The sequence below is a fragment of the Eretmochelys imbricata genome, chromosome 8 (assembly GCF_965152235.1).
Source record: "Eretmochelys imbricata isolate rEreImb1 chromosome 8, rEreImb1.hap1, whole genome shotgun sequence".
NCBI classification, from domain to species: Eukaryota; Metazoa; Chordata; order Testudines; family Cheloniidae; genus Eretmochelys; species Eretmochelys imbricata.
The window spans coordinates 16690769-16713698 of record NC_135579.1 but is presented as its reverse complement, the minus strand read 5'-3'; the positions used below and the strand labels follow the sequence as shown (position 1 = coordinate 16713698).

Genomic DNA, 22930 nt, shown 5'->3' with positions numbered 1-22930 from the left:
CCCAGAAGCCTGGAAGGCAGGCAGGCTCTTCCTGTTCCTGCTAGCCCTCATCCCCTGCCACCACTGCTGCCTAGGGAAGGAACCAAGGGGCAGTCCTGAAACGTGCTGTCCTAGGCAGCTGCCCACCCTGCTATGCCTAGAACTCCCCTAGGAAGGGTTGAAAACTAGCTCATGCACTGTGTTAGCAAGCTGTGACTCCATTTCCCTCCCCTGCCTCCCTCCTCCCCACACACCAGCCTCTGCCCTGCTTTAAAAGAGGCCGTAACCCATGGCCTTGCAGGGGAATGTTACCATTCTATTACAGCAGAGCTGAGCGAGAACACAATAGAAGAAGCTTTCCAGACCCTGGAGCAGTGCAATGAAAATCGATATGTTTTGTTACAGGCTGAGGTTCTGACTAATAAACAGCCCAGTTCTAAAGGGCAGTGTGTGTTTACACAGCAGCGGTGGGTGACCAGGGTCCCTGAGCCCCAAACTGCATGAAATGGTCTGTCTACTTAATGCTTTGTAGTCTTACCAATGTGATCTGGAGTAAGACACTACTGGCACACAGTTAAAAAGGGTTTAGGTTTTGGGGTGTGTGTGTGCGGGGGGGGTTCTGTCGTCGTCTCAGACAGAGAAAACAAATTACTTGCTTTTAATAAGGAAAATTGTCTGTCCTGCTGTTGGAGGCCCTGCGCCTTAGGCGAGCTAAATGGGCATACGGTACTGTGCCATTCATATGCTTCTAATTAATTAACTTAATAGTGACATATTACATTAATTCAAAGATTATGGTAAACAGGCAGTTCAATTATTAAATCCTGTCATGCTGTCATTGGTTCAGCACAAGGTAGCCAAGATGAGCAGGGGCCAGTGTGTGGGAGGTTATTAAATAGTTCATTGATAAAGCATTCCAGTCGCCAATGTGAAATAAATAAAAAAGGTGAATAAATGCAAGGCTATTTCTTGAGGCAGGGTAGTGACGCAGGAACAATGTAAGCGAAAGTGATAAGGAATCTGGGAATCATGTTCTGTATAAAGTGAAGGGGGTGAAGGAGAAAATTCATGGCGGGGGGGGGCACTTAATGACAGACACTCCCCCCCTCCCCCCCCAAGTGTTGGAAGAGAAATGCAATCACCCCCTCTGCCTGCCACAGGTCTTTAAAGTTGTTCTACGGGATGGGCAGCGGCATCTGATGTTCAGTGGGTGCAGTCTTTAGATAAAAGAAGCAGGTACCATCATTTTTCTCCAGCCCTATTGCCATTTGTCACAGGACAGAAAGGGACTTAACTGGTGGGAAAGGGCCCCTCCCAAAACACTATATATGGCCAGCATTTCCAACAGCAACTTTCTTTTCAGGTGCCTCATTTTGGGGTGGGCTGGGGCAATTTTAGCAGCCCCCCCCCCCCAGGGTGCATGCTCAACACGTTCTGAAAAGTCAACTCTAGCCCCTTTAAAGCGTGTAACCTGAGCAAGACAAATAATTGAGGCCTGTTAGCATTGCTTTCCAATTCGTTCTTTCGTATCGCAGTTGGTTAGTGTCATATATGGGCTAATACTATATTAAAAAAAACAAACATGGTCAATTGTTACAGCACCTCACAGACAAGTGGCTTGCACCCTTAGTCTGTAATACATTTTGATGCTCTGTGCGCAGGTGCTTACATGCATGCAAGGGAGTTGGGTCGGGGTCACTCTTCAGGCTGGGACAGAGAGGTAGTCTTTGGTCGTGTTTGTTATGACAGTCTTAACAATGGTGGGGGGGGAACAGGGATGAGGCATGGTCAGAGAGGAGTTGGGGGCAGAGTAGGGCTGGGCACTGCCACATAACCCACCCCCCCGCAAAAAAAAAGTTCGTGGGGGGGGGGGCAGTGCGCCTCACAGTTTGGGGGAACTACTGCCCTAGGCTGTGGTAAGAGCAGCCCAGGCAGCTGTGGGGAGCCAGGGATCCACCACTTGCCTTGGGCGGGTGGGAGGGGGGGCTGGGGTACCTGAGAACAGCCCCAGCCTTTGTCCCTGATACCACAAAGGCCACAGCAAGCCGGTTTAAACTAGCACAAAAAGCAGCAAAAGTCCAAAAGTAAAATACTCCCCCACCAAAAGCCCAAAACCCTCCTAAGAGCTAAAGCAACAGCAGACTTAAATGGCCTGGGCCCAAAGCAGCACTCTTGTCCCGCCTTCCCCCGCCCTCATCTTCTAACATTACACCCAGACCTATATGCATCTATACGTATAAAAGTGGCTTAGGGCTTGGGGGGGGGGGGGCGGGGGGGGGGGTGTTAACGCTTTCTTTCTTCCCCTGCGTGACGTGGGAGCGTTCCCATCACTCTCGGCCGTTATTTTATTATTTTCTCAATAAAGCTCTAAAATTTAGCCACCTGATGTGTTTCATCGTCGCCCTGCAAACAAGCCTGCGGCGTCAGCCTAATCACCTGATGCAGCAGCAAATTAATAACAAAAAATCTGTCACAGGTGGAGGGTCCAGGGTTTCTCATAGTGGCCTGGGCTCCCTGGGTAGCTCTTACTAGGCCTAGCTTCTAACCAAGGGGGCAGAGCCTTTGCGGGGGAGGGGACAGGGGAACTGGAAGGGTGTGCCCCCCCCCCCCCAATGATATGGTGGAGGGTGCCCAAATGGTCTCTGTGCCCAAGGCTCCAATACAGCTGAATCTGCCACGGCCAGTAGAGGTGCCAACTTTCTAAGCCCTGAAACCTGGACATCCCCTCCCCACCCCTGCCTCTGAGGCCCCGCCTCTTCTGCTGAGACGACCCCCCCTCCCCAGGTCGCTCGGGTCCCCCATCCCCCAGAACTCACCGGCCACCTGCAGAGCTGGGTTGGGAGGCACTGACGCAGCACCTGCTCAGTCGGGGCATGGCGGGGGGTCAGGCCCCGAAGTGAGGGGGTGGGGATGGGCCCCAGAGCAAGGGGCTTGGGGGGGCAAAATCAGCACACAGCACTGTGTGTGTGTGTGTGGTTAGTCCCAGGAGCAAGAGGCGGGGATGGGAAAATCGGGGCATAGCGGCGGGGGGAGGGTCAGTCCCTGAAGCTGGCCGGCTGCTGCCAGGTTCCCTCTTCGACCGGCCGTTCTGGTCAGTAACCAGACACCCGGCAACACTATCTGGGAGTTAGTCCTGCAGGGCCACGGCACACCACCCCTGGCAGCACCAGCTCCCCCTTGTGGGAGGGGGGGAACTCTCCTGAGGAGGCCGCTGCCCCCTGGGAGGCTCAGGAGGGACAGTGATTGCTGTTGCCAACAGAGAGAGAGAGACACAGCATCAGGGACTGGCGGTGCCAGGGGTGGGGGAGGGCACCCTAGCTATGAGGTCATTATCCCCAGATATTGTGGAGGCAGGGACTGGGGAAGGCATTACTCCAGATAGTGGGTGTCCCTAAGTTATGTGGGAACATTGGGGGCATCACCCCGGATGCATGGGCAGGGACTGGTGGAGTGGGGGGCATCAACCTCAAGGGCCTATGGCGGGGGGAATCACACACACACCCCCGATGGGGCAGAGACTGGTAGGTGGGGCATCAGCTAAGAAGGGGGGGCAGGGATTGTTCAGGGCTATCACCCCTGAGATGAGGGGGCAGCAAGATTCTCCCCCAACAACGGGGGACGCAGGAGGCTCTCCCAGCACTGCACTGCCCCCCCATTCTGTACCACCTGCCCCCTGCCCTTCCCAGGGCAGGGGGTGGCCTCTCATGGGAGTTCCTGATGGAGATGTGGTGGAGGGGTTCCCTACTGAGGTGCAGGCTCCGGGGGGTTCCCTATTGTGGCACACTGGGTGCCCGGAGGGGGGTGGTGGTGGTCTGTCACTCCCATCCCAGGGTGGGGGGCAGGATCTGGGGGGTTCCCTCTGGGGGCATGGGGTGGGGGGTCAGCTCTCAGCCTGCAGGGTGAGCTGTCAGTCCCTTCATGGGGCAGTGGGGAGGTGTGGGATGTGTGTGTGTGTGCGTGCAGGGGGGGATCTGTCAGTCTCTTCCCGGGGTGAGGGTGTGAGCAGCTCCCTCCAGCGGTGCGGGGAGGTCTGTTGGTCTCTCACTGGGGCAGGATAGGGCTCCCATTAGAGTGTGGGGGGAACCCTGGTCGAGGTCTTTCAGTCCCTCCCCAGTGTGGGGGGGGGGGCAGGAGCCAGGGAGGCTCCCTTTGGGGTTCAGGGGTATTCGTGGAGATGCAGGAGTCCGTCAATCACTAAAGCTGCAACTTAGACCTATGCCTATCAGGAGTAGTTATGAACCCCCCTTTCCCTTCCAACTATAGAAGTGAAACTATGCCGATGTTTTGAATCCAGGTCTCCCTGACATCTCAGTGCTCAATCCACTGGACTACTGAATATAAGGGTTTGTGCAGGGCCCATGCTCCTAGGCTACGCTGAGTCGTTCTCTCGGAAGTCCTGTCAGCTCAGGGTCCAAAGGTGAGATAGGCAGCGGAACACCTACTTTGAGAATCCTGTCAGGGCTCAGCCGTGTCACCAGCAGAAATTTGGGAACCAAGGAGACTTTACCTATGGGACCACAGGCATCTAGTAGGTTAAGGGGCAACTGCATGAGGATTCTGCAAATCTAAAATTTGGACTTGGATACCTACAGTGCAAGTTATGGAGCTAGCCCTTAACTTCTCCATGCTGCCACTTTCTTGCTGTGAGATATAGAGCAAGTATTTCTGGCTCAGTTTCTCCATTTGTAAACTGGGCATTGTAGCCACCTTTGTAAAGCACTGTGGACGCAGTATGATTAGCCTTGTTTACTGAAGACAAGTGACACTGATTGCTCTGTAACAATTGTCCTGTCCAGTACTCCAAATAAAAATACCATTAGGTTATCAACATAGTATAGGTCATACCATGCTGGTGGGTAAAGAAGTAGCAACTATATGTTATAGCTTTGCGTTCAGAAAGGGGTTGCCCTCACTCTAGCAAAAGCATTAAGAAGCTCTTGCCAAATGCTCAGCTTGACTTAGACATCTTTGGGCCCCATCTTGTCCTCTTTACTCAGCCAAAACTCCTCTTTAAACTGACCAGAAGTATTGCCAGGGTAAAAAGAGGCCAAGGGAGCCCTTTAAAAAGTAGGGTAGAAGGAAGCTCAAATCCACAACCCTTGTGGATCTCCAGGAATTGCCCAGTTACAGCAGCAAGACCCAGTTTTCAAGAGGCAGCAACACAACTGAGCCTCGGCTTCCCACTAGCTGACAGCAGTGATCTGATGCTATGTCCCACTTGCGTTAGAATAAGGGTTGGTTGAACTATAGTTTTTGTAAGTCCTTCACTGAATTACAAAACTAATAAGCTACAAGCCATGTGTGATGCCCATAATGGAACAGCTTAACCTGTCTTCATAAGCGGGGAGAATTCAGGCACAGCACAGCAATAGCCCTTACTGGGGAAGGCACTCTCAAGTGACTGCTACATTATTAAGAGTTTTCTCTGCTTCAACACTGACCATTTTGTCCCTAAAATACCATCACTTTGAATAAATTATGACAACAAAGAAAACATGATATTCATGTAGTGGCTTGAACTATGTTTCAGAACAGACAGCGATTTCCCAGCTTACATACCCTCTTTGTTATTAGGTCACTGCACTGAGGAACACAATTGCACTAAATGGTGGATTGCTAAAACTTCAGATTAATGGGGGTTCTTTTTGCTGAAAGCCCCTTTGGTCTATAACAGCGGTTCTCAACCAGGGGCCTGGAGCCTTCTGGTGGGGCTGCGAGCACGTTTCAGGGGGTCTTCCAAAATAAACCAGAGAGCAGGGTCAGTGTTTGACTCTCGCTGAAGCCCGAGCCCTGCCATGCAGGGCTGAAGCCAAAGACCAATCAACTTAGTTTTATGGGACCCCGAGCAATTGCCCTGCTTGCTACCCACAAACACCAGCCCTGGCTTTTCATCTACTGGATATGCAGAAAAACGGCTGTTGTGGCACAAGTGGGCTGTGGAACTTTACAGCATGTTGGGGGGTGGGAGACTCAGAAAGGAAAACGTTGAGAACCGTTGGTCAGTAACACAAGAGGAGGGTGTTGCCAAAGTATTCAGAACTCGCCACCCAAGTATTTTATCTCACAAATATTTTTCCATCAAGAGAAGAGTAATTATTTGGTAATATTTTTTCTCTTTATTAATCCAGCTCTACAGATGGTCCAGTACTATTTGTCAAATTAATCATCAGGGCTACTTTTAATATTCACTAATTCTTCTCAGTTTTCCTCTAGCAACAGTTAGCAGGAAAGAGACCAGGAGAGCGGCGAGACTTGGCTTTCAGACTTCAAGAAAGCTATTCTACTAAAAAAAAAAAAAAAAAGCGACAGTGCCAAAATTATGACATCGCTTGGGACCAACAACATTCCATTGCTCTGAATTTAAAAAAAAAAAAGAAAACTACAAACATCTGTAAATACTTTAAGGTGCAAGGTTAAAATCACATTCAGATCTCATCAGTCACATGTGACCCAGCACAAGTGATGGCTAAGATCCCACTAATCCACTTGTAAAACTCAGACATTACTGTTAAACCGATTGTTACTGTAGGTCTTGTTTTATAGACCTCAGCAGTACCAATGCACTTTTGCTGAGCTTATTTATGGAACTTGAAATTTATCTATACACACAGAGCTAAGCAGGAGTGAATGTTGCCTAGTGTTTACAAGAGGGAACTGGAATGTTACCACCCCCAAGCATTTTAAAAGTGGAAGAAAAAAAGAGGAGATGCCCGAGGAAACGTTTAAGGTAGCCAAAGGGGTAACGTGATCATATTAAGTAAAGAAAAACGGAGTCTGGTATCTAGAAAATTCTTGCTAGCAGGGAGATCATTTAAATGATGGAACTATTCCAGTGGAAGGAAGGCCCAGTTCTTTAGAACTAGACTAGATATACCCTCTGGGAATAGAACATAGGAAATAACATTGAATAGCTAGACACCGATTAGATTTCCTAATATGTCTTTTCCCCAACACTCCTGAGAATAATTCACATTCTGTCAATGATGGATCAGTCACAACATACTGGTACTCTGTCACCATCATCTCAGAAGGGAAGGGACAGGGTGTGTACACATACTCACACACACTTATTGGGTAATTCAAAACAAAACTAAATCTTTTCCATTCTCTGCCATCCATAATTCTACTTGATACATGAATAAACTTTATAACCACGCAGCTTGTAAATATTACATGAAATGTGCACACAGACTGATCTGGCTCTCATAATGCATATGTAGCTTCATAGCCCTACATAGAACGTGCCCCTTTAGTCTGAGTTAGCTCCAAGAGGTTCCAATGTCAAGGAGGTGGCCATACAAGGAAAAATAGCAATTAAAAATAAATACTGAGACATGGGCCAGTGTTGCAAACTCTCTCAGATTCATTTAAGTGTCATATTTGTTGTTTTTCCTAAAACTCCAGTTCCTAACTTACGTTAATCAAATGAAAAGTGGGTTTCTAGCTGTCATGATTGTAGAGGAAAGCTTGAAAATATGAACCCGAAATGCTCAGAACATAGAAAGAAAGAAAAACCACCTCAACATTTTTATCTTTTACAATTTCATGATTTCTAAGCCTCTCATGACATTTTTAGAGGCCTGGCATGATTTTTGGGTGCTCAAGGTTGGCCATACGTCATATACCCAGCCGAGTAGGTTACATCTGGATTTGCACTCATGGCCAACTAAGGTAAATGATAACGGCTTCGCAGATGTTTTTGTACATAGTTTAGCTAGGATGGCAATGGTCTATTCTCCATTTTTGCGTCCTGGTTTGTTTCTTTTGCAGCAGTTTGCAATGTGTTCCATGACGAAGTGCTTCTTCAGAGAGTCATGGTAGGGTGCCAGTGGTCTAAATGAAAGGGAAGAGATCTCCATGAAACCAGGGCTCCTCTCAATGCCTGTGTTGTTGGGTAGGCCCTTCCTACTGTTTTATTTGGGCCTTATGCCATAATCTTTACACAGACAAAACTCCTACTGATTTTACCAGTGCTATGGCTGAGGGATCAGGTCTCTTCTAAAATCGTGTCTGCACATAACGATGGGTTTGAAAATCACAAAATTCCCAATCTGATTATAGCTGTTGTGAGTAAAGTGTGTGCACAGAAACAGAGAACCAATTTTCATGTGCTTAAACTTGTACATTTTGCCATAGCTGGATAAACCTCCTGCTGGTGCTGACTGCAGGACTGGGGTTTCAACTAACCGAAGCAAACAGAAGCCACATTTGTGGGGTTTTTTTGGTTTGTTTTTTTGTTTTAAAAAGACACAATCAAGAAGCGGCACATTGATTCCCGGGCCCAAAAATATTTATTATACATTTTGAAAAAAACAAAATTAATAAGCTCTAAAAAAGGCACATGTAAAATCATATTTACAAAATTTAACAGACTAGCAAATACAAGACAAACATATGAAGCACACTATTCTTCCCTTCCATGCCTATATATAGCGGATGTATATTTACTGTGTTGTGCAGTCAACTGCATGACCTAGCTCTACAAAAATGCTAGATTCCGCCAACAGAGTTATTTACTAGTTCAAGAAGTGCCCTTCGTTTTGAATTACTGTCAGAAGACCAGTATCGACAGCACTAGAATGAAAGCGTGAATGGATGGGTTACCGGAGGCAAAGTAAAAAGAGATAAATGCTTTTCATTATAAATCAAGCTTGGGCCCCCATCCTTGTACCACGTTTTTGTGGCTGCACTGGCCCAGTAAATATAAATTTCAAGTATGTTTCAAATACTCCAGTACAAGGCTTGTAGCTCTTGGGTAAATTAGCTGGAAGGAAGGATTACACAGCCTTCTGGTGCTATATTTGCTGGTGCTATATCATAACACTGGCTCACATCCAGGACACATCCTGCATCAGGTATGCTGGATATGTGAACAAAATTAGACTAAGGGATTGCATGCTTGCCCAAGAACTATTCTTATTCTGGATAGAAATATCAACACACACATTAGAAAACGATGATCGTCCATGCTTTGAAACACAGATCCATAGCCACGCTAATTGATGTTGTTCGTGACACAGATTTGAGAAGCCTTTTTTATTTTGCCAGTTAGCTTCAATTTTTAAAATATGACAGGAAGCTCAAACACTGTGTTGTCTGATCCCATCTGGAACTTATCTTCATTTACATAAGACTATATCAGATTTAAATTAAATCCCAACTTTCAAAAAATATATAGAGATATGTGTAAAGCTAAACTCATCCTTTGGTTAATACAAATCTTTATTTCAAATTGTATTTTAATATTTCTCATGAGCCTGCACAGGACGCAGCCAGCCAAGAGTATAAATGAAGATTTATGAAGTTCATGTGTGGAGAGGGACCTGAAGAGGGGAAGAATTGCAAGCCCTGGGTGCCACTTAAATGCCCTCCTCACCCAGCCGTTGGAGGAAACATCATTGTAATCTTTAAGCACAAGTGGGAACCCAGAGGAACTCCAGATGATGACATACATAGTCACAACTTCTATTAGCCCCGCCTCCTGATTTAACAGTAGCACCCACTGGTTTAAAAAACAAACAAACTCAAACCATCAAATGTGATACCACAGCAAGAAGTGATTACTATTGGACAATATCGAACACTAACAGAGAAGGATTATTTTATAACATTAATACACTTCTGTCCCACAAACTTTTTCTGGAGCTTGTGGTGTTTTCACTCAACCTGTCCAGCTTCTACCAAGAAGGTCCAACCCAAGCGAAACATCTGATCTTTAGGAATACAAACTAACTGGCTTGCAGTCATCAACTGCATATTTTTTCCATGTGTGTCCCCTTCATGAATTTTTGAATCTGACAAGATATACAGGTATTATATAACAATAGTATGAGCATAGTTTTTGGTGGTACAACAGAATGATTTCCCCCCATCACCACCCCGTTTTGAGTCTTTGGCCTGCTGTCAATGTGCAGAATGCCAGTAGAATTTAATCATAAAAGAAAACTAGAATTAAAATAGGGCAGAGCAAGTGGGAAAAGAAAGTCTGTGCATTTAAAACTCATGTGGCACAGAGCCCGTGACAAAGAAATGGACATTTTTGGCTTTGATCTAATATATTTTCCAGTTTAGTTTCTATGGGTATGTCTACACTGCAATAAAAAACTTGCGGCTGGCCTGTGTCAGTTGATTTGGGCTTGCGGGGTTCTGGCTAAAGGGCTTAACTGCAGAGCAGGCATTCAGGCTTGGGCTGTGGCCTGGGCTCTAGGACTCTGCAAGGTGGGAGCGTCTCAGAGCTAGGGCTGCAGCACGAGCATTTACACTGCAATTAAACAGCCGCTTACCCCAAATCCCCTGAGCCCAAGTCAGCTAGCATGGGCCAGCGAGGGGTGTCTAACTGCAGTGTAGACATACCCCAAATCATAGAACCTAGTTTAGTGTCCGATATTGTGTCTTTTTTCTTGGCACCCCTTTCGGATGGTTGCTGGAGAGAGCTCATCAGGATATCTGATCACCTTTGCAATTTGCAAATATTTAGTTTTGAACAACAGAGTCTAGTCTCTGCGATACAACCGCATTTGCTCCAACCCCTCAGACAGAGACAAACACCTACAAGATCTCTATCAAGCGTTCTTACAACTACAATACCCACCTGCGGAAGTGAAGAAACAGATTGATAGAGCCAGAAGAGTTCCCAGAAGTCACCTACTACAGGACAGGCCTAACAAAGAAAATAACAGAACGCCACTAGCCGTCACCTTCAGCCCCCAACTAAAACCCCTCCAACGCATTATTAAGGATCTACAACCTATCCTGAAGGATGACCCAACACTCTCACAAATCCTGGGAGACAGGCCAGTCCTTGCCTACAGACAGCCCCCCAACCTAAAGCAAATACTCACCAGCAATCACATACCACACAACAGAACCACTAACCCAGGAACCTACCCTTGCAACAAAGCCCGTTGCCAACTGTGCCCACATATCTATTCAGAGGACACCATCACAGGGCCTAATAACATCAGCCACACTATCAGAGGCTTGTTCACCTGCACATCCACCAATGTAATATATGCCATCATGTGCCAGCAATGCCCCTCTGCCATGTACATTGGTCAAACTGGACAGTCTCTACGTAAAAGAATAAATGGACACAAATCAGATGTCAAGAATTATAACATTCACAAACCAGTCGGAGAACACTTCAATCTCTCTGGTCACGCGATTACAGACATGAAAGTTGCAATTCTTCAACAAAAAAACTTTAAATCCAGACTCCAGCGAGAGACTGTTGAATTGGAATTCATTGCAAATTGGATACAATTAACTTAGGCTTGAATAGAGACTGGGAGTGGCTAAGTCATTATGCAAGGTAATCTATTTCCCCTTGTTTTTTCCTAACACCGCCCCCCCCACCCCCGACGTTCTTGTTAAACCCTGGATTTGTGCTGGAAATGGCCCACCTTGATCATCATACACATTGTAAGGAGAGTGGTCACTTTAGACAAGCTATTACCAGCAGGAGAGTGGGTTTGTGGGGGGGGTGTGTGTGAGAAAACCTGGATTTGTGCTGGAAACGGCCCAACTTGACTATCATACACATTGTAAGGAGAGTGATCACTTTAGATAAGCTATTGCCAGCAGGAGAGTGGGTGGGGGGAGGTATTTTTTCATGCTGTGTGTATAAAAGATCTTCTACACTTTCCACAGTATGCATCCGATGAAGTGAGCTGTAGCTCACGAAAGCTTATGCTCAAATAAATTGATTAGTCTCTAAGGTGCCACAAGTACTCCTTTTCTTTTTGTGAATACAGACGAACATGGCTGTTACTCTGAAAAGAGTCTAGTGCAACATTCTCAGCTAATGTGATAGAAAGGAGGAGGGACTGTGATGAACAAAGTTACCAGCAAGAAGCAATTTCAGTGCAAAGGACTGGACAGTAGAATTGTGTCCAAGCTACATGGTATTATTTCTTTGTAATATCGTAATGCCTAGGTGCCCCAGTCACGGCCCAGGATCCCACTATACAAATAAAGTTCAGATCTGAATTTGAAATACCTTGAAACTCAGATAGGCATTTGGCCTTGGAGTTTAGGTTAGGCTCATGTTAAGAACTTCCTAAAGTCTAGGGCGTATAGATTCACAATTTTGGATCAGGCCCATCTCTAACAGAGAGCAAACCTTTGCTAAAATAAAGTTGTTTCCGCTTTGTGTGAAGCAAGCAAACATAGGTCATGCGCAAATGCCTACATACTACAAAGAGAAACATACTGAGATTCATGTTCCCAACACTGGCTAATTCTGAGAAGAAATGGTCACCCACAAAGTATCACTGATGAGACCAAACTAGTAACAGAGAATGCAACCGAATTCTGATCCTCTGAAATGCTTGTGAGGCTTGAGGTAAATGGACATAACTGAGGTGGCTAGAACCTGGTACTTCACTGGGGACTTGATCCTGCCATAGGCTGAGCACTCTAGCCTGATCCAGCAAAGCCGATAAGCACATGCTTAACTTTAAGCACATGAGCAGATCCATTGAAATTGTGTAGTTGATTTGCAACAAGCTTAAACCCCTGGCATCCCCTTCACATTGATGTTAAATGAAAATATATCACTGCACTGGCTTTTACTCTTTGAAACAGGTTGGAGCCAGCCCACACACCAGCTGATTCCACTCATCTGCATTCTACCCTGAATCTCTTATCTTTCCTCTGGATCTAAGAGACAATTTAATTGGAGGGGATGTGGAGATCAGTGTGGCTGCTCCGATCGGAAACGCCAATCACAGGAAAGCTATTTTATGGAAACCCAGTGGACCTTAAGCAGAGAACAAATGTCCATCCTTTGCCTTTTCCTAGGAAGGGAAATATAATTAGAGCTCAGCAGCAGAGTCACAGGATGGGATTTTTTTCCCTATAGTGCGTCAGTGAGTTTTAGAGCACAGGGGCTATTTTCAAGCCACTTTTGTCTGTGGTTTAGAAGTGAGCATAAGCTTCATTAGTTGAAGGGAGGATTTATAATAGGTAATCACTAGGTCCTATTTTCTGAGCAATCAAACAGTTGTGCTAAATTACAAGCTGCTTGCTCCCTCTTGGCTTTCAAATAATCAGTTCATAGCCCATGGAGTAAAATAAAAAGGATGATTTTTTTTTTAAAGGGGGGTTTCTATTCCTTAAATGATGAAATAAGATTCTAATTGGCACAAACCTACAAGCTATAATTGCTCTGAGTTTTTTGGTTCAGTACAGTAATTCAAGTGCCATGTACTTTCTAATCATAACTTGGCCCTTTAGGAATGGGTTTGCTTTTTGCATATGAGAATGTGACTTTCCCCACTTTCGTGGTCCTTCCAACTGTGCCTCATTTTCCTTATTTCTCCTTTATTTTCAGTTATCAAGCAGCATTTAAAGAGAGGCAGGCTAGCCGCTCAGACATTGGAATGGTTAATTTATTATCCTTGGAGCCCCACTCCCTCTGGCTGGTAGAATCTCTCTAAATCCTTGCCCTGCTCTGCAGAGAATCTGAGTGCCTCCAAAGCAGAGGACACATCATCTCCAGACTATTCCTATGTACTGTATAGTTCTTGACGGTGCTGAGCTCTCCTTCTCTTCGAAAGAAATGAAAAAACAAAAACCCACTCCATTTGCCGTAGGTCAAAAATCAATGAAACTAAACCGGACACATCTGCAATCCAAACCCAATGTGCTGACCAGACTTTGCAAGTTGTTATTCTACAGTGACAAGTGAACCACAACTCTACTCCTGCCTGAGGGGACCCTCTTCCCACACTGCAATGTGAACCCCTTGGCACAGTGATTTACAGAGAGATCACATTCCAACAAAGTGACTCCACAGCACCGTCCAATTAACACAGCGATAATACATGGATTACGCAAATCCGCATAATCTGAGCCTCCACGCTTGTCTAGGGGAAAAAACAGATGGCTCGGGTATTGCTGTTCTCATCGTTTAACGCTGCACCCTTCAGGACCTGATCAATAAAGGATTTGAGGGATTCAGCTGGTCTGGAAAGGTCACAGCCTTAGGTTGCTTGGTGGTGGTTGGGGTTTATTTTGTTTTTGTCTGAGTAATTAACAGTGCAAATCAAATCAGACTGCCATGCTGGCACAAGTGCAGCAGGGGCTGCATTACTCTGATTTTATAAAGTTCCCCCCCAGTAAGACCCATATTCCCTTTATCAGACTTGTGTAAATATGACTAGGAACAGGTACGATAACAACAGCACAACATACCTAGTAGTGACTGTGGGTCCTAAGAGGCGACTGAACTAACACAACTCATGCTTCCAAGGCCATCTGTGAGAAGAACATTAACAGCACCAGCTGTCCAACTATTTCTAACACCGGTCTCCCCTCCTCCTACCCCCATTGTGACTTTTCCCTTCAGAAATGGTAAGATTTCAGTTCAGATGTCCTACAATTTATAATTCCTGTCCCAAGGGGATTAAAGATTCAGGTGTTTGGCTATGTGTGTTTCTCTCTCTCTCTCTGTGAACACATTACTCTGTGTGTGATGTGCCATGTGTGCACAACTGTACTCCTCCACTACAAGTATTTACATAATTTACTGCATTTCTAAAACATTTGGCAAGTGATTTTGAAAAAAAAAGGGTGGGGGGGAGAGAATCTTCGTAAAGTTGGACAAACCAAATACGTACCATGTCGAGAGCATGTTGCCAAACACTGTGACTCATTAGAAATGACCTGACAAATTCCCATGCAGGCGTCCTGAGATGGGACAATAAATTATTCAGCCCCAATGCTGTACATGCAGCATTCTCCATACAGCATCACCTAGCATGTCATATAGAAGTGGAGTGGTAAAGGGCTAAAGTTTGCAAAGTTGGGTGCATCTCCCCAGGTGGTCTGATTTTTCAGAGATTAAGCCCCCACAACTTCCACTTAAGTCAATGCAGTTGAAAATCAGGCCATTTATTTTCAAACCCAAATATAAGTTTAGGTGACTAAAGTTAGACACTCAGGTTTGGAAAAGTTGGCCATTAGCTGCAAAAAGCTATTAAAAACCTCCAAAGAATAAAACATCAGCATCTTATACCTTGATTCTCTCTGGAACAGGTAGCAAAAATGGTTCAGCCCTGTCTACGCTAGCAGGCTAAACACATTTAACTCATTATGAGCAAACCATATTTGCCACTTGTTGTCAACAGGTCAGGTGCAGACAACACACAAAGCTGTAATTGTGTTAGCAGTGGTTGACTAAAAAGCAATGAAGTTGTAGGTCACTTGGTAACTTGCTCCCTCTTCCTTGTCTTAATTATATTTTTGGCCATGTTAAGAAACCATTTTACAAAAGACTTTGTAACCTGCTGCCCTGATTGTGAAGTTTAAAAAGTTCAGTGAACACCCTCTTATTTTGCATTTTCACATTCTCTTTTTCATTTCCACTTCCATCTCATGCCAGGAGCAGAAGTGGAAATATTAGACTGCGGCAAAGTCAACGTCTATGTCATGTCCTGATGGGACGCAGTGAGTACTAGAAGTCTCATGACAATGTCTCTTCTTGTGAGATTCCACCCTCACAACATTCACATAATGTTTGGGGGCTTATCTGAACTGAACTGTTTGATATTTGTCCTTCTCTAACTATCCAGCTGCAGTTTGCACTGCAGCGTTGATAGCATCTCTCCCCTAGCTGGTTCCCAAGTAGAGAAAACATCAACAGTTAGCATTAGTGTCACAGTGTTGTACTTGTGTGCTGAGAAGAGGTTGTGAAATGAGAATGCATGAGCATCACAATGCTGAGCAAACTTCTTGTCTGTGGAAAAAAGATCAAGCAGCTAGTTGCTCTTGGGTAAAGAACACTTCCTTGTTCTAAGCAGAAACACAGGTTAGTCTCCATATGTCTGTCTTCTAGTTGCATTCACTGCCTTTCAGCTGTGCACAATGAATTAAAGTTGTCCTGGTCAGAGAATTCTTCTATACTGTACATTTTATAATCAAAGTGCAATTCCAGCTGAGAATGATTTACTATGCATGATCACACAAAAGGCCTTGGAATTGGGAGTCTTGTATTACTTGAATCACCAACCACAATTACATCCATATCCTGTGATAAGGAACAGAAACCATGATTGATTCCTTGATTCCTGGGGGTTGATTCTTCCTGATCTGGGATTGACACAGGGTAGCACATACCATCTACTGGGAGAAATGAGTGGTTAGCAGTAACACCTCTTGACTAAGGAGTGCAAAGGAAATCCCATCAAGTTTTCCCTGAACACAGAGAAAGGGGTCTTGAGGGATTTAAACACATGGAGATGGAAGGCTCTTGAAGACTGAAAAGCATACAAAATCCCCATCAGGGGAAAGATAGGGTGGGGCTACAAGGTCACTTTTCTCAGAGAACTTTGGTACAGGGCAGTTGAGCCTTTATGCCTCCCCATCATGGCTTCATTTCTGCAGTTAGTCAGATTGTCAACAGTTTTTCAAACTGGAGGTTGTACTGGGCTACTTGGGGTTTACAGAGCCCTGTACCTCTGATTGGCTGTCCATGACTCACAGACTCCAGGGTCTGCTTTGGAGGGGCTCAGAGTCTGCTTTGGAGTCAATAGCTCCAAATACAAGTTGGGAGCAAGTGACATTCATCACAAACTCTGCATTTTCCCATGGCAAGAGGAGCACAATCAGTTTCCAGATTTCCAAGCAAAGGAATTTTAACAGCTGCCGTATGGCACTGGTATCCCAATGGGAACTTTTCCTAGAGATCTTCACATGAACAGAGAATCAGTCACTGTCCTACAATATAATAAGAGGCAATGCTTGAGTGGAGTTGCTGAATCGCTGCAACACAGGGATGAGCTGGGGAAGAGAGGATAGTAGATAGATGGTAAAGTACGGTAATATCTTAGAGCACAATAAAGTATTGGAGATGTAAACTGGACTTCTTTAGACACTCCAATTAGCTGCATTTTATTTCTTTTAACCTTCTGTGTCATTCTTTTTATTTCTCAGCATTTTCTTCTTGCTTGAGTAAAACAATTATAAAGTCTTCATTTTTAATTGATCCCTTGTGGCAAAGTCCTATAGATTTTAATAGAGAATTAATGGAGAATGATAACCTTTAAGCTGACCAACAGAAGTCTATTGAAGGGATCTCGTTCTCTATTAAACAGTACAGGTTGTAAAAGTAATTTCTATGAAACCCTTTTGGTTTCATCCTTACTAAATTCTACAAGACTTTTACGTGTGGGAGGTGAAGTTCTGGGAAGAAAACTGCCAGAGCGTAAGCCCGGACCGACCCTGATCACATAAAAACTAAGGTTTTTAGAAGTGACAATCTAACACAGTGACTGTAAAGCAGGCACTGTGTCTGATACAAGTACAGTAGCTAATACTTAGCCTGCTCTTGGCTTGAGATAGAGCTTTGAATGCTGTCACCTGTAATCTCCCTATTAAACATGAGGTTGCCATCGGCTGCACTGCAGAATGCAATTGGACAGTTTTGGCTTGCAGGCAACCTGTGACCTAGAAAGAAAGGACAAAAAAAGATCGTAGAAAAGGAAATCTTACCATACCTATGCTACTAGGTTTGTGTGGATGGGGAGCATGCTGAGAAAATAGTAAATTAAGGATCACTGCAGAAGCACACTGGAGTACGTTTTTGATATGATTGGCTATCACACAACAACTGCAATGTTTGTGGTCAGCTTAACACAGAGATGCTCATGCCCTGATGTGACTGTCACCACTAATGTCTTCTGAATTTAAAATCCGACCATCCCAGAGTGGTGACAGGTGACAGCGTGGTAGGTACTGATTAGTGTAACTGTGCAGCACACAATAGAGCTGGCTACCTTTGAAAAGACAGCATCTTTTACAGAATAGCTTCTTTTCTGGCAAAAATGAAAAGGTTGCTTCACGTGCAAGCTTCTAGTCCATCCTCTCCCTATGAAAGGAGCTTAGCAGCCTCCAAGCAGAACAGATAATTAATTCAAAATCATATTGCCACTTTACATGGCTTGTCACCCAAACCTACCAAAGAATGGAACATAATGAGCTTGCTAAAGGGGATTACTCTAGAGCCACATACTGAGTGAATCTTTCAGAACTTCTGTACCAGGTTGTAAAGGTTAAAATAAAAGTTACACCCAAAGAACATACAGTTTTACAATTACTGCATCCTACAATACTAAAACACTGAATCTGATGTTTAAATCAGCAATTTTTATGGGATATTTTCCATGGAGGTGCCATTTATAAGGACTTTATTAATATTTATTACTTTATACAGCACTTACTATAGGCTTGAAAATAATCTTCATTCATGTATTTAACATGCACCCACATTGATTTTAACACTCTCCATATCTCATTAAATGCTTTTAAACAGCTTTGCATAAGATCTGTTAAACACTGATAACTACAACATTATGGGGCATTCTTCTTAAGGTATTAAAGAATGTAGCTGTATATTGTAAATAGTTGGAATAAATATTAATAAAGTGTTTCAAAATGGCATTTTTATACTGAGCATTTTAGTTTCTCTTGATATCTCCCTCCCCCCTTTAATGGCTCAGCTACAGTAAGCTAGTGAAGGAAAACTGCTGTGATTAGTTATAGCGGCTAACAAGGCTATTTAGGCCTTAAAACTCAGGCAAAGCTCCCGCTGAGGAGGGAATATTATGTCTGACTAAAAAGAGTTGAATAGGAATCTCTGATACCTAAATATTTAGGCACAGATTCTGAAACCCTTACTCAGATTGAGTAGTGCCTTCCTCCAAAAATAGGACCAATAACTTTAATTGAGCTTCACACAGCTTGAGGCCTTACCGAATCTGGGCCTTACAGGAGTTAGGGATTAACTCTCTTACAGCCTGATCCAAAGCCCATTGAAATCAATGAAAAGACACCAACTGACTTTTATAGATCCAAAGACCAGGCCTCTAGCCTGACCTGTTTAGTTTAAACCAAGGTGATTTTAAGGTCTTCATTCCCAGGACTCTATTAAATACTTTATTTGTGCTATATTAGATGCTAAAGGTGAAATCCTGGCTGCAACTGACTTCAAAGGGGGCAAGATTTCACCCTAACACTTGTTACTGATGTTTTGTTTCAACAGATATTATGGCAATATGTATTTTTTGCCAAAATGCTAACACAAGTTTAAAATTAATAAATAAAGGACAGAATACATATAGCAGCAACTTTGAAAGTCGCTGCTTTCTGATTCTTTTGAATAACAGCTTTAACGTCTTTGTCATAGTAGTGCGGGTTAAATATCATTCCCCCCTCCCCTTTTTTAATTTAAAATTTTGAAATTTGACAAAAACAATCCAGCTTTATAGTTGCTCCAAAAGGGGGAGAAATTCGCAACTTTTTCAGAAAAAAAAAATCTGATTTTTTTAACCTTTAAATTTAATAAAGGCAACTTCCAACTTGATGCTTTAATTAACCTTAAGACATTTTGTAAAAACTTCAGCAATGTACTTTTGTTTGCAATGAAGGACAGGGTAACATTATTAGGAGCCTGGAACTCGGGCTCCTAAGCGCCCAAGTTACTTTTGAAAATAAGGCGTAGCCTACACTAAAGAGGTTTGCAGATAAAGCTACACTGATGAAACACTCCTAGTACACATGCAGCCTATATCAGTGTTTTTACTGGTATAGCTTATACCAGTCCTGCAAGTGAAATAAGCTATACCGGCAAAAGCACTTTTATACTGGTATAACTGCGTCTGCATTGAGGCATTTGCTGGCATTGCTATGTTGCAAAATTTACACCCCTAACAGACATCAATATGCAGGCAAAAGACTTTGGCGTGGACCTGGCCATAGTCTCACTGAAAGGCACTAGGTGCCCAAGTAAAAAGAGAACTGAGGCTATGTCTACACTTGCAGAGTTTTTTCGCTGACAGTTTTGTCAGTGATAGAAAAGCGCTAAAAGCAAAGTGCCGGTTTGTGTTCACATTGTTTTCCACAGGCGTCAGAGTGTGTTTCTATATGCAGCACTTGCATTGCAGATGAGAAGAGCGCACTGTGGTAGCTATCCCACTATGCACTGCTCCGGGACTCAAAGCAAATCGTGTGTGTGTATGTGTCCGTGTGTTCCCGCTCTACATTGTGACAATTAGGTAAAAGCAATCAAGAGTCTTCACTGGCACATCAGCGCAAAAGCATCAGCACAAAAAGACTCTTGTTGGGGTGGTTTTATTTTTGCGCTGAAACTCAGCAGTTTCAGCACAAAATCTGGATTTCCAGTGAAGACACTAGCGTGGTTTTTGCACAAAAACCTGACTTTTTGCACTAAAACTCGCAAGCGTAGAATAGCCTTAGGCTACTACGTCACTTAAATGGTTTTGAAAATGTTACATATAACAAATTACGCTTTATATTGCGGTGCAGTTTTCCTTTAAAAGCTAAAACAAAAAAAGGTTCCAGATATGAGCCTCGTTCTTGAACTGGTTCTGTGTGGGCAAACCCCTTCACCTGTACAGATCCCCACTGATTCCAAGGGGCATCAGATGGATGCAGGGACAGATATGATTGTAGGACTGGGGTCATGGTATGGAAACCACAGATACACTCAAACAATCATATCAGGCCAACAAGTTAGGCTTCCTCTCCTTTCCATTGGGACCTCTGCAAACATATAAAAATAGGCAATGCACCTATGAAATTAACATGACAATCCTGATTGATATTATAGGCATTCTGTAGGGGGTGAAGAAGATTTCATCTAAATAGCACAGATATCAAAGTGATCACTGATACTACCCGTATCAAGCAGTAAAAAGCCAATGGGTCTGTTTGGTAGCTGTTGAATCCATTTGAGCAAGGAGAAATATATTTTTTAAAACGGTTGCCAAAGGTTCCAGCTGCATGACTCCCATGCACTTAAATGAGGCTTCTGGGCAGAGTCATTAAAAAGAACTGATTACAAGAGCTACACACACAGAACCAGCTTACTTTTTAAAGTAACTCATCATGGAAACAAATTACTTTCAGGCAGGTTGTCTTGAGAAGCAAATGGGTTCCTTTTTGTGTTTTAAAGCTTTCAAATTTTTTCAGTTGAATTTAATGTTGGTGAAATATGCCAGCCTAGCTAATGGTGTTGGGCAGAGACCAAAGAAGCAGAAGCCCCATCTCTCCAGGTGAGGGAGGGGCCACAGAACCCAGACATCATCTGCGTAGAGGGGACAAAATTGAACAAACATGCCTGACAGTCATGGAGGATGAAACACTCTGTCTACCCACAGAACAGGTTCAGCATAGATAACAGTAGTGTACGTTATACCATCCTGCTTGCAGTGGGGAGTGTCCTTCACCTCTGAGTTGAGCAATTAGTTCACTCTCCCTTGCCCATTCAAAATCTTTGGTTTTAATTTGTGGATGTCAACACAAAGGCCAATGAGGACTCATCGTAGTGGTGAATATTGCAACACAGACACCTGTCCACTGGGATATGCATGAAGACCAACCAAACAATTTCATACAGGATACCAAACAGAAATCAGCTGGTAATTTTTTTTAGCTGCTAACATGCAAGGGTGGATTTAAATCAGCAACATATTGGTGAAAAAACCTCTCCTCTATCCCATTATGAATCCCCTCCCCACCCCCAGGCCATTTATCCTCTTAATTTGATTACTTTTCAAACCAGAAAATACTACAGGATGGGGTTAGTTATAGTTAGTTACTTTTCCTGACAATCTAACCAGTCCTGTCCAAAGAGGGTATGATCTTATCTATCAATTTACTCACAAGCAGTCACACTGTGTAGCTCACAAGTATGACACTAAAGTAACCCAGAATTGTATCAACGGCTTCTAAATGTCAATCAGTGAATAGTAAGAGAGAGCTTTAGCTAAGTAACCCTTGTACCTGGCTTCTTTTTTTTTTTTTTTTTTAAATTTGGATATGCTGGAAATCTGTCCCTTCCTCCTCTGTACAGGCCTGTCAATCACTTGTTTTTCATTCTTAACATTCCATTATCTTCCTTCAACAATTTCTAGCCTTTTAATTATTTTTTTGATGAAGGAAAGGCAAGCAAACTGCCACGAAGCTAAGATATACTTTCTCCCATCTCTGTCACATATAGATGTAAGCAAACAAAGCCCTTAGTTTGGTTCCACTTTGCGGTTCTTCCGCCCCCGCCCCGGCTCTCCTGCTGGTAATAGCTCACCTTTCCTGGTCACTCTTGTTCCAGTCTGTATGGTAACACCCATTGTTTCATGTTCTCTGTGTATATAAAATCTCCCCACTATATTTTCCACTGAATGCATCCGATGAAGTGAGCTGTAGCTCACGAAAGCTTATGATCTAATAAATTTGTTAGTCTCTAAGGTATCACAAGTACTCCTTTTCTTTTTATGGATACAGACTAACACGGCTGCTACTCTGAAACCCACAAAGGTGTGTGTGCGTACGCATTATCTCTCTCTCCCACACACATACGTGCCTATCTTTTATGTATAGTATATATTAGATTGTCTCCTTCCAACACCAAAGTCTAGGAAGTTTAAGTAATGTAAATGAAATTAAAAAGTGAACAAAAACTCAATCCAGCTGGCTGGCAGAGTCGGTGACAAAATGAAGGAAAAGGTCAACATGCTTAAAGGTTAGGTTGTGTGCCTGTGTGCTTTTCCCTGTAAATTGGTTTCAAATATCCATGGAACATGAAGCTCATAACACCTCCGCTACAAATATCAAACAGAACTTTCCCTCATAATATTTCAAATTATCCTATTTACATATGATTTTTTCCAAAAATAAAAAGTGAAACATACAGCAATTCAAGCACTCATGTTCTTAAAAAAAATAATTAAAAAAGAAAATAAATCCCATCTCGGCGTGATAACGTGATGGGTAGACAAATAATTCTTCCTGCCAAGATGCCAGCTTTTCTCATTATTTTCTATTATAAAATGTTGTAGCACTTGACAAAATATCAGGAAAATTTGACTTTTCTTTTTCTTTTTTAATATAATCTGAGCTGTGCTAAAGACTATGCAAAAAAAAACTTTCTTGA

At 43.6% G+C, this 22930-nt stretch overlaps 1 protein-coding gene across 1 annotated transcript in view; it reads right to left on the bottom strand.

Annotated features, from left to right (window-relative positions):
• Positions 1 to 7637: 7637 nt before the first annotated feature.
• Positions 7638 to 22930, bottom strand: part of ARHGAP26 (Rho GTPase activating protein 26) — a 317439-nt gene continuing 302146 nt past the window's right edge. Inside the window, exon 24 of the mRNA XM_077824357.1 lies at positions 7638 to 7812. The gene's annotated coding sequence lies outside the window, so the exon portion shown is untranslated. The remainder of the gene's footprint in view (positions 7813 to 22930) is intronic.